Source organism: Trichosurus vulpecula, chromosome 1 (genome assembly GCF_011100635.1).
Source record: "Trichosurus vulpecula isolate mTriVul1 chromosome 1, mTriVul1.pri, whole genome shotgun sequence".
In the NCBI taxonomy this organism is placed as follows: domain Eukaryota; kingdom Metazoa; phylum Chordata; class Mammalia; order Diprotodontia; family Phalangeridae; genus Trichosurus; species Trichosurus vulpecula.
The window spans coordinates 516338131-516357779 of record NC_050573.1 but is presented as its reverse complement, the minus strand read 5'-3'; the positions used below and the strand labels follow the sequence as shown (position 1 = coordinate 516357779).

At 36.9% G+C, this 19649-nt stretch overlaps 1 pseudogene; it reads left to right on the top strand.

Annotated features, from left to right (window-relative positions):
* Nucleotides 1-133: 133 nt before the first annotated feature.
* Nucleotides 134-16567, top strand: LOC118841022 (annotated as a pseudogene).
* Nucleotides 16568-19649: the final 3082 nt, after the last annotated feature.

Genomic DNA, 19649 nt, shown 5'->3' with positions numbered 1-19649 from the left:
TTTCTTCTTAATTTTGGATATGAAATATTGAGGAAGATGTATTCATCAGAGATTATCCTTATACTCAGCTTCAGTCTTCATCTAAAGCAAAAGAGATGTGTCAAATAATAACAAAGAGGGGGTAGGAGCCAAGATGGCAGCTGGTAAGCAGGGACTAGAGTGAGCTCTGTACCGAGTCCCTCCAAAAACCTATAAAAAATGGCTCTGAACCAATTCTAGAACGGCAGAACCCACAGAACAGCAGAGGGAAGCAGGGCTCCAGCCCAGGACAGCCTGGATGGTCTCTGGGTGAGGTCTATTCCACACGGAGCTGGGAGCTGGGAGCTGGGGGCTGGGAACGGAGTGGAGCAGAGCCCAGCCTGAGCAGCGTGGAACAACCAAACTTGGAGCTGGGCAGAGCGGGCCCTAGCACCCTGAATATGTGAGCTGCGGCAGTTACGAGACCCCCTCAACCCACAAACACCAAAGACTGTGGAGAAGGTTAGTGGGAAAAGCTGCGGGAGTGGAAGGTGTTCGTGGTTCGGCTTCCAGCCCCGGGGGCAGCGGAGATGGGGCAGCTACAGTTGCTGCTGCTTCTGGCCCCAGGCCCACCTGGTGAGAGGTATTAAGTGGCAGATTAGAGCAGGAGTGCACAGCCTGTTGAAGATCTAAGCCCAGCCCGGGCTGGGGGTTCTTGGGGAAGGATTAGTGCTGGTGTGACAGAGCTGGCACCTCCCCCCCAAACGTGGAACATAGAACTCTGTAATCTACAAGCAGTCATACCCCACTGAAAAACTCAAGGGTCAAGTTAGTTGGTTGGGAATATGGCCAGGCAGTGAAAGCACACCCAGATGCAGTCTCAGACTTTGGATTCTTTCTTTGGTGACAAAGAACACCAAAACATACAGCCTAAAGAAGACAACAGAGTCATAGAGCCTACAACAAAAGCCTCCAAGAAAAACATGAACTGGTCCCAGGCCATGGAAGAGTTCAAAAAAGGATTTGGAAAAGCAAGTTAGAGAAGTAGAGGAAAAATTGGGAAGAGAAATGAGAAGGATGCAAGAAAACCATGAAAAACAAGTCAATGACTTCCTAAAGGAGACCCAAAAAAAATACTGAAAAATACACTGAAGAAAACAACACCTTAAAAAATAGATTAACTCAAATGGCAAAAGAGCTCCAAAAAGCCAATGAGGAGAAGAATGCCTTGAAAGGCAGAATTACCCAAATGGAAAAGGAGGTCCAAAAGACCACTGAAGAAAATACTACTTTAAAAATTAGATTGGAGCAAGTGGAAGCTAGTGACTTTATGAGAAATCAGGATATTATAAAACAGAACCAGAGGAATGAAAAAATGGAAGACAATGTGAAATATCTCCTTGGAAAAACCACTGACCTGGAAAATAGATCCAGGAGAGATAATTTAAAAATTATTGGACTACCTGAAAGCCATGATCAAAAAAAGAGTCTAGATACCATCTTTCAAGAAATTATCAAGGAGAACTGCCCTGATATTCTAGAGCCACAGGGCAAAATAGAAATTGAAAGAATCCATCGATTGCCTCCTCAAATAGATCCCAAAAAGAAATCTCCTAGGAATATTGTCACCAAATTCCAGAGCTCCCAGATCAAGGAGAAAATACTGAAAGCAGCCAGAAAGAAACAATTTGAGTATTGTGGAAACCCAATCACAATAACTCAAGACCTGGCAGCTTCTACATTAAGAGATCGAAGGGCTTGGAATGCGATATTCCGGAGGTCAACGGAGCTAGGATTAAAACCTAGAATCACCTACCCAGCAAAACTGAGTATCATGCTCCAAGGCAAAATATGGATTTTCAATAAAATAGAGGATTTTCAAGCTTTCTCAGTGAAAAGACCAGAACTGAATAGAAAATTTGACTTTCAAACACAAGAATCAAAAGAAGCATGAAAAGGTAATCAAGAAACAGAAATTGCAAGGCACTTACTAAAGTTGAACTGTTTTGTTTACATTCCTACATGGAAAGATGATGTGTATGATTCACGAGACCTCAGTATTAGGGTAGCTGAAGGGATTATGCATATATATATATATATATATATATATATATATATGTTTATGTATATATAGAAGTGAATGTGTATATATGTATATATCTATGTGTGTATGTATGTATGTGTATGTATGTATATATATGTGTGTGTGTGCATATATATGTGTATATATATATATACATATATATATGTAAAAGAGAGAGAAAAGTCACAGGGTGAGTTGAAGATGAAGGGAAGATATCTAAAAGAAATAAAATGAAATTAAGGGATGAGAGAGCAACATACTGAGAGAGGGAGATAGGGAGAGATAGAATGGGGTGGATTATCTCGCATAAAGGTGGCAAGAGGAAGACGTTCTGTGGGAGGAGGGGAGAGGGCAGGTGAGGGGGGAATGAGCGAACCTTGCTCTCATCAGATTTGGCCTGAGGGGGAATACCATACATACTCAGTTGGGTATCTTACCCCACAGGAGAGAAGAGGGAGGAAGATAAAATAAAAAAAAATAAAAAAGAAGGGGGGGGATGATGGAGGTGAGGGCAGATGGGGGTGGAGGTAATCAAAACAAACACTTTGGAAAGGGGACAGGGTCAAGGGAGAAAATTCAATAAAGCGGGATGGGTTGGGAAGGAGCAAAATGTAGTTAGTCTTTCACAACATGAGTATTGTGGAAGGGTTATACATAATGATACATGTGTGGCCTAGGTTGAATTGTTTGACTTCTTAGGGAGGGTGGGTGGGAAGGGAAGAGGGGAGAGAATTTGGAACTCAAAGTTTTAAAATCAGATGTTCAAAAAAAAAGTTTTAGGCATGCAACTAAAAAATAAGTTACACAGGCAATGGAGCGTAGAAATTTATCTTGCCCTACAAGAAAGGAAGGGAAAAGGGGATGAGAGGGGAGGGGGGTGATAGAGGGGAGGGCTGACTGGGGAACAGGGCAACCAGAATATATGCCATCTTGGAGTGGGGGGGAGGGTAGACATGGGGAGAAAATTTGTAATTCAAACTGTTGTGAAAATCAATGCTGAAAACCAAATATGTTAAATAAATAAATTTAAATTAAAAAAAAAGAAATACAAAAAGGAATAAAATCTTTCCTCTGCAGTGATACTTCATATGTACAGAGGAAAATGGGTTTAAAGAGGATTGAATTTTTTAAAATTTCTTTTAAATAGGATTTAGTAAGTCTTTGAAATACAAAAGGAAGAAAAATGCAGAATAAAGAGATATATAACAAAGGGAAAGTGATAGAAATATCCTGAAATGGTTAGTTGATTTATTAGCATTTACATAATACAAGACACATTTATTTTTCCTGTTCCTTGATCTACTTTAACTATGTACCACTGAAGATGAAAAGAAAGATAAGCTTGGGTGGAAAGAAAAAGAAGGAAAAAAAAGAAAGAAATTAGGAAGAAAAGAGAAAGTGAACTACTGTAAATAGATATGAGAGATATAGAAACACATGATAGGGGCAGCTAGGTGGTGGGATGAGTAGAGCACCAGCCCTGCAGTGAGGAGCACCTGAGTTCAAATCTGGACTCAGACACTTAATACACTCACTAGCTGTGTGACCTTGGGCAAGTCACTTAACCCCAATTGCCCTGCCTTCCCTCCTAAAAAAGAAAAGAAATAGATGATACAGGTATAGATACAGATATGGAGGTAGATTACATGCAGAAGTAGATTTAAATATAGTTATATACACATGCATATACAAATTCACATATTTATACATATAAATATCTATACACCTATATATATATGTGTATTTGCCTGAAGGCACCAAAACTACTTATGCATTTTAATATCATATGCATGCAGCGTGTTCATATAAGAGAACATAACAAATCTTAATTAATACAATAGTACAGTATAACATCATATATGTATTGAATAACATAACATATAAGTAATCAAATGCAAAACTAACAGAATTTCAAAATTGAGCTAGATCAAAAGATAATATTTGATGGTGAGTTCAAGATGGCCTTGAAGACTTGGAAAAATCTAATGGGAAAATGAACAAATTATGGATCTGAATTTGGATGGAAAAACTAGATATGAGAGACTTTTCCCAAATACTGAATAGAATAAGAAAGATAGCTTTTTGCAGGGTGCAGAGGCATTTCATAGTAACATTTTTTTTTAAATCACCATATGATATGGCATAAAATATTTATGTAAAAATTAAAATATTAAATTCATCATTTAAGACAATCTGAATGATAAAGAAAGCAAAGGTAATTTGACAATGTATTTGTCATAGCTAGCTTAAAAAATAAATTAACAAACCCTTTGTAACCTACGTTTAGATATTTAGTATATTGTCTTAGGGCTTTAAATAGTGCGAGGAGAGTTACAGTAGTTGCTCTAGGAAAGCAGATTTGAAGATAAGCAAATTATTTTTCATGACAAAGTTGGATGAGGTCTCTCAGAAGTGTTGCTTCTGTACTTTTATTTGGCTGTTTTGGTAATAGTTTTCAGATATAAATATAGATAAATAGATGATAGATAAGTAGGTAAGTAGATGAGATATATCAACAGATAGATTGTAGATATTCTAATAGAGACAGAGAAAGAGTTAATGAATCATGAATAATTAATCACTCTTAATGAGTACTTTGTTATGCAGTGGAAAGGGGATTGTTTGGATATTTAAAAAAAAAAAACCTGACTTTGAATTCTAGTTCTTCCACTATCTCTCTGACTTTGAGCAAATAAAGTAAATCCTCCAGATCTCAGTTTCCTCAACTATAAAATGAAGAGTATGAATTAGTTCCTTTCAGCTCCAAATCCATGATTCTGGAAGAAAACTATTTTCAGAATTTAATGCTTGAAAAATCATGACAGACTTGAAGGAATAGTAATAGCCACCCAATAAAGAGAGGCCTAAGTACAAATACTAGAATATTGTTATTGTTGTTATTTTCATCATAACCACCATCATCATTATTATCATTATTAATATTATTATGGCCAAATGTATAGAAATAGATAAAATAGATGAATACAGATAAAGCAGAAAAAGATAAAAATAGAGATAAAACATTATTCTAAAATTTCCCATTGATAATTGTCAAACAAAATTTCATTGTATGTTGCACAGCCTGTTGATTTTCCTTATCAATTTCCCTAATTTTTATTCCTTTGTGTGTGCTTAAATGGGTGCAAGAAATTTAGTCATGCCTTCATGTAGAAATTTGTCCTAATATTTCCCTTATTCAAGGCATGCTGGAACTCACCTCTTTAAATGCTCTATAGCCGTACTTCCTGAAGCTGTGTTCTCATTAGATTTCATAAATTAAGGAGGATTGGACTGGGTTACTATTTATTTTTTTATTGATGAAAAGCAAAGCAAAAATAAATTGGATAAATCTCAGAGCTCCCTTTCCATGACCCACACATTTCCCTATTTTATAAGCTCTTTAGGCAAAAGCCTGATAGAACAGATGGGCATTACCCTGTATTTTATTCTAGAAAAGGTCAACACACTCATAGTTTGTCAAGCATTATGGGGGAAAATAAATTCCGGTGATAAGGACTCTCCACTAAAATTATGTTAGAACACAGAACTGTCATTAAAAGCATCTCCAATGATTTCATCTATGACAACAGGGCATGAGGACAGATGTAGCATCTATCATGGTTCAAGCTACATAGATCCAATCAACATATTGAATTGTTGTAATCCCAAAGGTCAATAGACAGTGAATATTAAGAGCAGGCTAGTAAAAGCATTCATTCTATTACCTTATCCATTGTTTAATGAAGTCTACAGTGGGATGAGAACCCACTAAAGCCTATGAGCTACAGCTGTTTCAACAGGGATGTATTTCTAAGAGTATACTTTCCCTCTAGTCCTAACACACAGCCCTTTGGAAGTGGCTATGTTCCTTGTTTATAGGCTTTCTATTTCAACAAGCAACAACTTCATTGGTTCTGACAGTCTCAATTCCTGATTGAATTAGCTTAGTTTACTGAGATCTAGGAAACTGTCTTTAGCAATATAAAGAAAAGTATAAGGCAATTCCACAGAATCAGACTTGAACATGAGTAACTTTAGTTACCCTGGACCTCAGCATTAAAGAGTATATATCATATAACAGGTCTACTAGGATTTAAAGAGAATTTTTTTTCAAATTTGGGATTCAAGAGAGTGACATCAGTAACTGATTATTGAATCTTTACTTAAGAGGTATTTCTTCCTCCCATATGCCCAACATCTAAAAGAGCTTAAAGGATAACTGTCACCCTGCCTAATTACATCCTTCAGCATATCCTGGGAAGCATAAAGAGTTTTGTTAATGCAAACGGAATGTGGGAGATTTTTTTTGAAATCTTCCTAAGAAAATAGGCATCACAGGGGCTCCTCTAGAAAGTCAGGAGCAACCATAGGCAAAAAACTCTCCCTTTGCAATAAATGTTTGCATATTATAAAACTTTATGGTACAGGAGACATATTTAGCATAGTCAAGACCAGTTTGACAAGGAAAAATGCAGATTACAGGTGGTGGTTGTTATTGTTGCTGTTTTCTATTTTTGATACCTTTTTTTACACTATAGAGTCATTTCCACTTAATCTCACACACACACACACACACACACGCGCACGCGCACACGCACACACAATGAATTCTCCTTTGTAATATGGGAAAGCATTTTGCAAAGCCAACCAACCCAGTGGGCATATCTGACAATGAAAACCACCTTCTGCATATGTAGGCCTTCACATCTCTACTGAGAGGAGGGAGCTGTGTTTAATTTCTCCAGGATGAAGGTTAATCAATTTCACTGACTTTTCTGTTTTTTTTTTTCTATAAAGTAATATTTGTTATATGTCATGGCTCTCTGGGAGGTAAAGGAAGAAGGATACTGGGGGAAAATTTAGTGATATACAAAAGTATTTTGAAGGAAATTTATTTTAAAATATAATAAATAAGAGTTCAACTGATAAAGTACATATACACCTATGTATATATAGTATATGTGTGTAAATGTAGACACACACATATAGCATTATTTTAGTTAGTGTCTATATTATTTTGCTGGCTCTATTTACTTTGTCCCACTATTCATTCTTTCATTTTATCAAGTTTATTCACTTTTAAGATTATAATAGTTAAGTTTGTGTTTTTCTCCATATAATTCTTTTAGTTCATTCCCACCCCCTCTTCTTCTAGTTTAGCACTTGGCTCCTGTTAGTTTTGCTTATGCTAGTTTGATTGAAGTCTTTTCATATAGTCTCTCCCTCTACCCACCAATGAAATATTTATGTGTGTTTCATTCTATCTCATTTATATCTTATTTATTACTATGATTGCAGATCATCCCTATTTCCTCAACTCTTCCACAACTTTGTTGATTTTTGCTCTGCTTTTAAGAGGCTTCCATCTCATGAACCTGACTCCCTAAAACCTTAATTCAACAAGTAAGAAGTATGGTGTGGTGGATGTTACTTTCTCCAGTCACAGATTCTGTGACTATTTTAACCCTTATAGTCACAACTTGCCCATGCTAAGGCCAGTATATCTTACCTCTCAACTTCTATTTCCCATTATACTCTAGACTCTAGATCAAAGACAATTCAGTTCTGAAAATCTGAATACTTGCTTAAATAAGGGGGACTTTTAAAATGTCCCTGATTAAAATCTGTTACAACATCTCTGCTATTCCTGTCACATTCATATTTATGATCTTCAACATTCCCCATTACTTCTATACTTATAGAGAGACTCTGCTCCCTACTTCTTAATGCTAGATTTTTAAAACTCCATTGATCTTATCTCCAAGATTCTTATCCTGTACCAACAATACATTTCAGGTAGATTAAGGTGTCAAAGCTATTACCTCTCCCTTTTTTTCTCTTTAAAGTCAGGCTTCACAGTTTTTTTTAATATCCCTGCAGTATTTGCTTCCTTTCCCATTATCCAAGGAATATTGCTTCCTGTCTCTTCAATCTCAAACTACCAAACCTGCAATTACTACCACTGTAAAATATTTTTAATATTTATTATTAAATAACAATTATATTATATATGGATATAATATAAAACAATATAATATATCAATGTTAAATATTTAATTATTTAAGAGTTAATGTATATCTTCATTTATGCCATTAAACATTATTTATTTATTTTTAACATTCTTTTCTTTTTAAATTTTGAGTTCCAGGTTCTCTCCCTCCCTCCTACCTCTTCCCCACCCACTTAGAAGGCAAATGCTATTATATACATTATATACGTGAAATCATGATGAAGATGTTTCCATATTAGTAATATAGCACAAAAAGCAAAAAAAAGAGCAAGAAAATTATACATCAGTTTACACTCGGAGTTCATCAGTTCTTTCTCCGAAGTTGGATTGCATTTTTTTCATTATGAATCCTTTGGAATTGTCTTGGATCACTGTATGGATCATAGGCAAGTCTTTCACATCTGATCTTCCTTACAATATTGCTGTTACTGCACACAGTGATCAGCTAGTTCTTTCCCCTTCACCTTGCATTAGTTCATGAGGTTCTTGCCATGTGTTTTCTGAAGCCACTCCTCTCATTATTTCTTATATAGCAACATAGTTCGCCATCACATTTGCCAGGAATTTTTCATCCATTCCCCAACTGATAAGCATCCCCTCAATTTTTAATTCTCTGCCACCAGAAAAAGAACTACTATAAATATATTTTTGTATATAACATCCTTTTCCTTTCTCTTTGATCTCTTTGGGATACAGACTTAACAGTGGTATTGCTGGGTCAAAGGATATGCAGACTTTTATAGCCCTTTGTGCATGGTTCCAGATATTTTTCTAGAAGGGATTGACCCGTACACTACTCCATCAACATTTCATTAATGTAACCATTTTCCCTCAACTCCTCTAGCATTTGTCATTTCTGATAGGTGTGAGGTGGTACCTCAAAGTTGTTTTAATTTTTTATTTTACATTATTTTATTTATATTATTTTATTTTGCCTTTCTCTAATCAACAGTGATTTAGAACATTTTTGTATGACTATAGATAGCTTTGATTCCTTCTTCTGAAAACTGCCAATTTTTATCCTTTGAAAACTTAGCAATTGAGAAATGGTTCCTATTTTTATAAATGTGACTTAGTTTCCTTGAGAAACGAAATCTTTATCAGAGAAATTTGCTACTTTTTTTATAACTTCATTGTCTAGGGTACCTTTCAGTGAAATGTAATTTCCCTTGGGTTTATTTTTACTTTTGCTTTGTTTGAGTTAATGATTGCTAGTTCTGCCATCTCTATTTCTGATGAAACAATAGAGTCTTCTCCAGTCCTTCATTTCAACTCTGTGGCTTCCATTCTTTTTTCTTTTAAAGATCATCAAAATAGAACAGAATCACTACTAGCTTCTCTCTGTGAAACACGATGACTGAGTTCTGAGGTGATAAATGTGTCATCTCCCCATATTAAAATATAATTATCCATGTTTAGTCCATCATGATTATTTATTCATTCATATGTACTTTTTTTGGATGGAGAAGTGAGGCAATTGGGGTTAAGTGACTTGCCTAAGGTCACACAACTAGTAAGTGTCAAGTGTCTGAGGCCAGATTTGAAATCAGGTCTTCTTGCTCTATTCATTGTACCACCTAGCTGCCCCTCATATTTACTTTTTCTGTTTCTCTTGAGTGATATTTTCACTTCAAAGTTTCTCTGCAGCTCTAGTCCTTCCATTAGGAATGTTTTCAAATACTATTTTTCATTTTATGTTTGTTTTTTCCTTGTAGAATTATATTCAGTTTTGCTAGGAAAGTAATTTTTGGTGGTAAGCCTATAATTTTTTGCCTTCTGGAATATTGCATCCTAAGTTCTACACTCCTTTATAATGATGACTGCTAAATTTTATGGAATCCTGACTGGCTTCTCTGTACTTTAATTTTTCCTTTTTAACTTCTCACAGTACTTTTTTTCCTTTGACTTGGAAGGTCAGCATTTTGGTCACAATATTACTGGGAGTTTCAATTGTTTGCATTTATTTACAGTGGTGATTACTGGATTGTTTCTATTTCTACTTTGCCCTCTGGTTTCAAGAGATCAGGGCAGTTTTCTTCTTAAAATATGGTATCTTAACATTTCTTTTTTTCTTTTTTGGCAGAGTAGAAGTCATGGATGTCAGGTCAATCAATAATCTTTAAATTGTTTATTCTTAATATACTTTCAAGGGTCAGTCATTTTTACTGTCAGATGGTCTATATTTTCTTCTATTTTTCAGTTATTTTACTTTATTATACTATATTTTGGTGTCTCAGTGTCATGTTTCTACTTAGTCAATTCTAATTTTCAAGGTACTTTTCCCCCTTGGGATAAGTTTTTATACCACTTGTTTCAAGACAGGAATTATCTTTAAGAATATTTCTTGCATAGTTGTCATTTCTTTTACCTTTTTTTTCTTTTAGCAATATTATTTGGTTTAAAAATATTTTAGCAATTAGAGAAAAGTAATCTCTTGTTTCATCTCTACCAGGAACTCTGTTGAGATTTCTATCCAGGCTATGCTTTTCTTTGAGGCTGTGCTTCTAGGTGTTTTGAGCCATTCTTTTTTGCTGGGTTTGTGCCCTGTCACATTAGCAGCTCTTTATAATGGAATTATTTTTATTTGCTCTTTCTTCCTGCCTACTTCTTGAACTGGATTTTATGCTATGTTATCAACTTCGGAAAAGATGTCTGGGTTGTTCATGCCACTGCTCTTATTGACATTACAGGATACACTTCTGGTGGAATGTCTCCATTGACCTTTTGTCATCTTGGGTCTTTCTGCTGTTTTCTTGGAGGTATTAAGCACTGGGTTATACAAGGATCTAAGGGACAGTTGAGAAAGATCTCCAATCTTCAAGTATTCCCAAAGTGGTATAATTCAAGTCACAGTATTTTCCCTTACCTCTTTGTCTGAGCTCTAAAAGATCCTGACCTGGATTTTGGTCTAGGCAATACTCCTATTGTTTTGCCCTCTGTTGGAAATTCTGGTAGAATGTTGCTGAATTCGGTCACTACCAACTGTCTAAAAACCTTTGCCAGTTAAGACTGACAGAACCTTAGACTCCTCTTTGATCTAGGATTTCCTTGTTGGTTATTCCATTGTAGGGTTCAGATTCATTTAGAGGCTGGAACTGAGACTCAGCTGTATTCCTGGGATCAGAGCCAACTAGCTATTATTTCTTCTAAAGTTTTTTTTCCTCCTAAGTCGGTCCATGGTATAAAGGCATCTGGGATCATCTCCAGTCATCCTGACCTATGTCTTGCCACTGGACCCATATGGCTCTGGAGGAAAGTGTGAGGCTGGTGATTTTGCACAGTCCTCCCTCATTTAAATCCAATTCACATCAAATCCAATTCACATCAAGTCATGGCATCACCTTCCTGTTGTCATGGTCATCTTCATGAATGAAGGACAAACAACAAAGTTCTAGGTCCTTCACAGAACAAATCTCCTTAATAAGGGATTTGTTCTGTAAAACTTGGACTTAGAAGGCTGCACCCCAGGACCTAGAAGGCCAAATGTAGCCTCAAGACCGCAGGTTCCCTACCCCTAGCTAGGATCTCTGTCCATTTCCTACATTTGGAAGTCACACCCAGGTTCAGGCTCCCTCCTGAGTCCATACTAGAACTTTGATCTAGAACCAGATAGTGAGTGATAGAGCTGCAAATTGACACCTGTTTTCATATCCTGCCCAAAGTCATAGCGCCCATGTGGGTCTGTGATCTCTTCTTGCTTTTGGGCATATTTTTGATATGCTTTCAGCCCCTGCACCCTGGAATTTTCTCTCTTAACCAGACTGTTCTAGTATCCACATATTTCTCTGTTTTCCTATGCCAGCCTGGGCTGGGGAAAGTGATTCGTGATTTATTTCTTGGATTTCTCAGTGAGAACTTTTTCCATTGTGAAGGATGTGAGATTTTGTATATCCTTCTTACAATTCCACTGTCTTGGCTCTCCAAGTTGCTTACTTTCAAAGTCATCCCGAAGTCCACTCCCAATTTAGTCTTTCAAATACTTCTCATTTTTCCCCATTACTGTTGACAAATGCATACTTTTCAATTCCTTTTGGAATTTATCTAATTTTCCTTTTTGCAAGTGATGCCTGAAATAACTTTCTATGACTATTCTATGGTGCATGTGACTTAGTCATTTCCTTACGAGTTTATATTTCCATAGAGTTTATGTACTGACAAAACACATGTATAATATTATTCAATCCAAAAAAAAAGACAAAACAAAAAATCAAATTACCAACAACATATCAAATAAGGAACAAAAAATTCATAAAGTTTTATTCTATTACAAATGAAAAAAACTAAAGCTCAGAAAGTCTGTGGCCAAGAATAAAATCCAAAATGGATTAATAAAGTGTCCACTACTAAGCAAGACGTATGTTCCCTCAGACTGATTACCTGTTGAAGCATTTAGTGACTCTGAGGGAGAGGCAAGAGTTGGTATTTCCCAAGCAAGTTCAAATACCAACATGATCCCTTTCAGACCCTGATGGAGACACCCCAAGGAAATGGACCCGAGACCCCAGAGAATATCAGTCCCTAGTCCATCCCTACTCCCATCCTGATCCCTATGACCATCTTTAGGGGAAAAACCTCTGGAAAGATTAACTCACCATCTTCAACTCCACATTCAGTAGCCACTGACCAATTGCCTTTTATGAACAGGTGAGCCCAAACTTACCTATTGGAATGGCTGAGTCTGTAAGACCAATTGTTCTGCTTCAAGTCTAGCCACCACAGCTGTAATTCAGGGGATTTATGTCAATAAAGAAGGGATTCGATATCATCTCCAAAATGCAATCAAATAGCATTCACATAGGGCAGTAAGTCAGACTAGTAGAATCAGCATGACATTCTGAGGGAAAGGCAGGAGGTGGTATATGGCAGGTGAACCAAAACGCTACCATCATCTGCCCTCAGGCTATGATTAAAAGTCAGAGATCATAAGTTCAAGAGCCCCAGAAACAGGAGCACACCAACCCCTCAGCCCCAACAAGCACTTTATTTCCAACTGGGACCTGCAGCTGTCATCCAGTGAAGCAACCCTTGTCAACATGCAAAATGGACACTGAAAGCTCAATACTTCCTATCTCATCAGTAGCCACAACTGCTGAAGACCCCTAAAAGAAAGTTCTTGTGGCCAAAATCCTTTACTTTGTCAAATATTTCGACCTCAGGGAATGGATATGGTTCACCAATGGGGGCAGGGAAGAGAAGTCAAGCAAGATATATTCTTATGTGCTTTTCCACTACACCCTACGCACTATGAGGCCTTTCCATCTGACTTACAACTAAAACCTCCCATGTGTGTTGTCACTATTAAAATGTGAGCAATTTGAGAGAAGGGACTGCTTTTTTGTTCCCCACATTTAGAGCAGTGTTTTGCACATTTTTCATTCATTCATTCATTCCCAAGAGGTTTTTGGCCCGACAATCAAAACGTATTCTATGAATCCACACTTGATAAAGATCTCAGAAAAACTGTCTGGATTTGTATCACAAATAAGCCAACTAATATTCAGCTGCTTAAAAGTAAAAAAAAATATTAAATGGACATGTATGAGCCATTGGAGTACAATACAGATTATCAAATAGGCACCAGTATTTTGGGAATTCAAAAATCCACGCAGCTCTTAGCCTCTGTACCGATAAGGGGACAGTAATACAACAGATATTAGTAATTAAGCATTCAGACAAGCCAATATTATCACCAAGAGACTGGTCTAATTTGCATGTAAATCAACCATAAAATAGACTGTCTGAATAAAAAGAGGATGGGAGAACTAATATTCTCTATTGCATAACCCAAACTTGAATATCCAACAATTAGAATAACCATATACTTTGTCATGAAGGGCCCAATATTTATCCCAAAAGAAGTTCCCATGTATGACGACAACTCTGTCATACATGGGGAAACATTCTCCCAATTCCCACTTGCACTGGCAGTTGAATCCCCGGATGGTGGCTGACTGATTCTCCCCACAAATTTTAATGGTAACTGAGGAGTTCTGCTTTCTAATTCTATTATTCATGATCTGCCATCAGCTATAATCAATCCAATATTGTTTAACCAGTTGATATTAATAAGCTTTGAAAAAATTACATTTAATGAGAAAGTTTATCGAGGACAAAAGTTACAAAAGCATTACCCCAAACCAGCAACACTCTCATCTTCACTTGGGAGAGTGGGCTCAAATTTAAAGCACAAAGACACTTTAAATCAGGCACCCATAAAGGGGAGTACTTGTAGCCAAGTGGCCCTGCTAGGCTCTTTTCTCCCTTTCTGGCATCCTCACCAACCCTTCAACTGGGTAAGCTCCAAGCAAGAAGCAATATTTGATATTACTTCAATCTACTACTGAGCTGTTTCAAATAGCTGATCTTCTTTGGCCTAGACTACAGTAACAATATCGAGTATCAGAGGCCAAATTAAAAAACCCATTCTCTGATTCCAAATCATAAGTTCTTCCTAATACACCAGTACCTCCACTTAAGAAACATTTTTAAAATTTGATAAATCCCTAAACATAACAATAATATATTTCTCACTAATTTTTTAATTGTTGTCTTAACACCACACTTAAAAAGAACTTTTCTTTCTAACTCACTCTGAATCTTTAATTTGTAGCATATCTGATCCATCAAGTTACAGCCAGCAGTTTTTGGACTTCTTTCTAACTTGATGTCAAAAGTCTTTCTAGTATATAACGTCTGCTAGTGGTTTTCTTTCACTTTGGTCATAGATTTTTTGTTCACGTGTTTTGACTAAACTAATTTAAAGGATGACCTTAGTTTATCCTTCGCATTTCTTGTCAGCTAATTAGGAGGGTCATTCCCTTTGACTACTTCTAATCTTCCCCCATATGTAGAAAAAGAAAAATCAAGCATAACTTTATAATTCAGCATAACATTTTGAGATCTTTCTTTTAAAATAATCAGAAAACTTTTCATTCTCTAAGAGGCAAGAAACTTTGTGCCTCCCAATAGATTATTTCCAGCTGCCAGCTGTTGTGTTAACTTGCATTTTAAACACAATAGCACTCTTCTTAGCAACAGATGTAGCTCCCCTGCAACTTTTTACCAATTACCTCTGTTAAAAGGATCACATCCTTTTCCCCAGAAAATAATGTTTTTAAATTTAAAAGGCAGCAAGGTAGTGTTATTGCTGTTGTTCTGCATTTAAGATATTTAACATGGTTTTAAGGACTAATAAAAATAACACTACCTTAGTCTCTTTCTCAAATATATACCCTATTTTTTGTGAATTTTATTATAGCTTACTACTCTCATTTTCTCATACCTTCAGGAATTGACAAAGGCTTCCTGTACAAGGTGGGTATTTAGCTGAGACTTGAAGAAAGAAAGGAGGCAGATATGAAGGGAGAGAGCATTTCAGGCATTAAGGACACCAGTAAAAATGTCCAGTATCAGGAGATGGAATGTATTATTTGAGAAAGAGTGAAGAAGGCAGTATCGCTGGATTGCAGAGTGTTAGATGTTGATTCATGAAGACTTGATTTCAAACTCTGCCTCAGACACTTACTAGCTATGTGACCTTGGTGACATCACCTCCTTTTTCTATGCATTCATTTCTTCATCTGTAAAATGAAAGAGTCGATTTGATAACTTCTATATTTTCTTTGAGTTCTAAATCTATTACCCTATGTCAAGTTTATACAAACTACATGCAAACTAAATAAATGGAGACTTTAGGAGGGGAAAAATAAACATTGGGGGAAGAGTCATCAGGAAGGTCTGTAGGCAGGGCATTTCAGGCATTGGGGAACTAAGCTTAATTGTACCATTAATAAAGACCAATCTTTCTGGCTATTTTGGGTCATTGTTTTAGTTTTTAACTTGTAGAGAGATCATTTTCTCCTCATAACATCAAAGTGGTTTTGAATATTGGTCTATAAATTAGATCAAGGTAATTTATTTTATTTTAAAATGTTATTGATTTTTTATACCACAGGCAATTATGAATATGCCCATCCTCAACCTCTTCCACCTAACCATCTACCCAGAGAGGCTAATCGATATGAGGTAGTTGACCTGAACTGCTTTGAAAATCCCTTCCTGCTTTCCATCTCCTGGAGCCACCGCGAGTGCAGTCCCCACCACGTCGGCCCACCTGCAGCGGATGGTCCTTAGGAACTGCTCCAGCTTCCTCATCGAGGGCAACAAGCAGACGTACAGCACCGAGCCCAACAACCTCAGTGCCTGAAACTTGTTCCGCTACAAGGGGCTGATCCACCGGAAGACGGTGGGCATCGAGCCGGCCGCCTACGGCTAGGGCATCGTGGTGGTGCCGAAACGGCGGGAAGGTCAGAGGAAGCCTGCCACTTCCTACGTGAGGACCACAATTAACAAAAATGCCGGGTCCGCACTCAACAGCATCCGGCATATCGGCCGCAAGAATAAATACCAGAAAGATCTTCTCATGGCGCCTCTACACCCGACCAGCGCCATCCTTCGAAGCCAGAAGCCAATGGTGGTGAAGAAGAAGCGAACCCTCCCACCCAAGAGCACCTAAGGTGCCAGTCCTGCCTTTGGCTAATAAAGTCAGACTGCGCCCCACCCCCGTCCCCCCCCCCCCACCAAAAAAAAAAAAAAGAAAAGAAAGTCCCTTCCTTCCGAGATCCATGATCTTAAGTTTTGGGGGCAGGTTTTAAAGCCAGGGCTGCCTTACTCCAAATCTTCTTTGTCAAGCCACCTCATAAGAAATAATCCTTGAATTACAAATTATTGTATGAAATCTTTCAAACCATGAAATATCAATGGTTAGCGGATGTATTACCTGTCCCTGGGACCTCAGAGGACACTTGAGGCTCTACTGAATGTCAAGAAGACATAATCTTTCTTTTTATCATTTCTTTTTTCTCAATTCAGGAAAAAATAAGAATAAGGTAATAGAAAAAGAAAAGGAAAAAGAAAACAAAAGAGGCTTGTTGAAGAATCTTTTAAAGCACAAAAGAAAGCAGAAGATGGGGAATATTTGAAAGTTACAGGTTAAATTTTTTCACAAGTAAGCTATATGCAATATTTACATTTTAGGTACAATTTTATTTTCCTATTCCACTATGCATATGTAATGGGTGTTTTATTTAATGTTTATTAAGTTCAGAATAAAATAAATATTTTTAAGAGAAGAATATTTAGCCCTTGCCAGTTAAGGTACTGAAATCTTAATATTTAATTTATCTCATCTCAGAAAGTGGCTTACTTTTAGAGAGGGATAGATTCGAAGTAGGACAGAACCACTCTTTTCTAAAAAGGTCCCAAAGCTGGTGAAGCCAGGTGCTAATGGACACTACTTTTTTTGTTTTGTTTTATTGAATGAAACTCTGTCCCAGGACCTGCAAGATATCTAACAACCAATTGAGCGTTCTATCCAACTGGTCCAGATCGCTGCCTAGTGCTCTAGCTTGGAATAAATCCAAGCAATATTTGCACATTTTGACTGCAAATATCTTTGTAGTTGCTTAAATAATTAGATGCTGGAGCCCAGCACTGCAAAAACATTTCCCCAAAATGAACAATGCCAGCCTGCCATCTATTTAAGAAAGAACACTGGTTATTAGTCTACAACTCCTCATTTCCTGCTACATAATAGGCTTTTACTTTGGCTTCAGCAATGGGCAAATTGCTTTGTTTTATCACCAAGATTTCACATGCAGAAACTTAATCTGGCTAAACCTCTTCCTTTGGTAGACTGGTAAGAAAAGCCCCGCTTACCAAACAAAGTGAGTTGAGGTAAATAATGTTTTTTTCTTTTCCGAAATTGCCATCCGTTGTTGGTAAAAGCGTACAGATATGCCAAAAGGCTATGACTATTTAATAATTTATGAAGAAAATACACTGAAAGGATGATAAGATGGGGGTGGGAGGAATCCTTTATTCTGCGTTATTTTATCCTGTGATATTCTCATTTTTCTTACACACACATACACATACACACTCAGAAGCTTTCAATCAAAAATGCTCATTAGTGTAGTATCAAATCTATCTCTACATCAAGAAATAAAATATGCAAAAACAGTGCTTTGTATTTCTTCTTTTTTCACTCCTATGGCTGATTAAAAATTAGTTGTAAGAATCTGCATATCCATCCACATTCCTGTTCAACTGTGAGAATGCTGAATATTAAATGATAGATTCATTCATGTTGGAAAAGAAAACAAATCTTTAAACCCAACGTGATGCATTATGTTGACATAACAAATGTGGACATTAATTAAAGAGCAGCAGAATCCAGCAGAGAAGTTTGCCCTCCATCTGCTTGACCCGAGGTAATAACAATGTTCCTTTAACCCAAACTGACAGATTTTCTTGTGTTTGTCTTGATTCTCTAAAAGTGGCCACGCCTGGTATGAATAACCATATGTGTGACATCATCCATTACATTCAGATTACAATTAACCGCTTATTTATTTTACATTGTCTCATTTTTTTTCCTCTCTCCTCCCTCCTCAATGAGTTCCTTTGCATGTATTTTTCACTACTGGTCATTCACCAACACATATGCTTTCCAACACAAAGGCCCCCTTTTAAGTCACAAACCACCTCAGTCTTTAATGGGTTCTACTTACTTCAGCCTTATAAAATACACTAAGCACATCTTCAAAGCACATCTTAGGTGCCACCACCTACTTTAGCCTTTCCTGATCCCCACTCATTTATAACACTTTCTCTCTCCAGAAATTACATTTTATTCATTTGTGTATACTGTGAAAAACGAAGCCTAAAATAGTGGATAGGTAACTTGTCTCAAAGCCTTCAATGTATGGGTTCAAATCTGACCTCTGACACATACAATCTCTCAGTGCTCTAAGCAGTTCTGGAAGACTAAATTTAAGAGAAGGTGCTAGTCAGCATTGCTAGAGGGGGTTCCTCATTTTTGAGTTCTGTATATATAGAATAAGGTCTTGTCCCTGTCCCTTTGCCCTTTGTATCTCCTTGTGTACATGCTATATTTTCCCAGCCCTAATAAAATGTAACTATCTTGAAATTAAGACTCACTGCTTCATTTTTGTTTTTGTATTTCAGGACCTGGCACATCCTAGGTGCTTAGAAAATGCTTGCTCAATTGAAATGAGTGCAAAAAAAATAAAAGAAAAAGTCAGGATTCTGGTAGCTGAACTGTGGAAGTCAAATGTTAATGCTGAAGTGTGTTAAACCTATCAACTTTGATGTACCCCATCCCCCCTAAAAAAGTACAGATTTTTTTTCTAAATAATAAATTAGCAGAATGAGAGATGTTGTCCCAGAAGTGAATCTTAAATCTTTAAATCTGTGCATAGACACTATATAGTAGATAACCAAGGGGACTGTTTTCCTCTTCCATCTCATTACAGATCAAACATCAAACAAGTTGCACTAGTAGCAGGCACCCATGAGGCATTTTGCTTTGTCACAATACAGTATTCAAAGCCTCCCTGACAGGAGAGTTAACTCTCCTGGTAGCCTTAAAGAACAACAGCATCATTATTTGTTGTGCTTCCTCTCTCCTCCTCTAGAATTCTTGCCTCAGTGTAATAAGAAACTTTACTTGCAATTATTCAAGATCCTAAACTACACCAAGTTGATCCCCATGTAGACCCCCATTTAGAATAGCC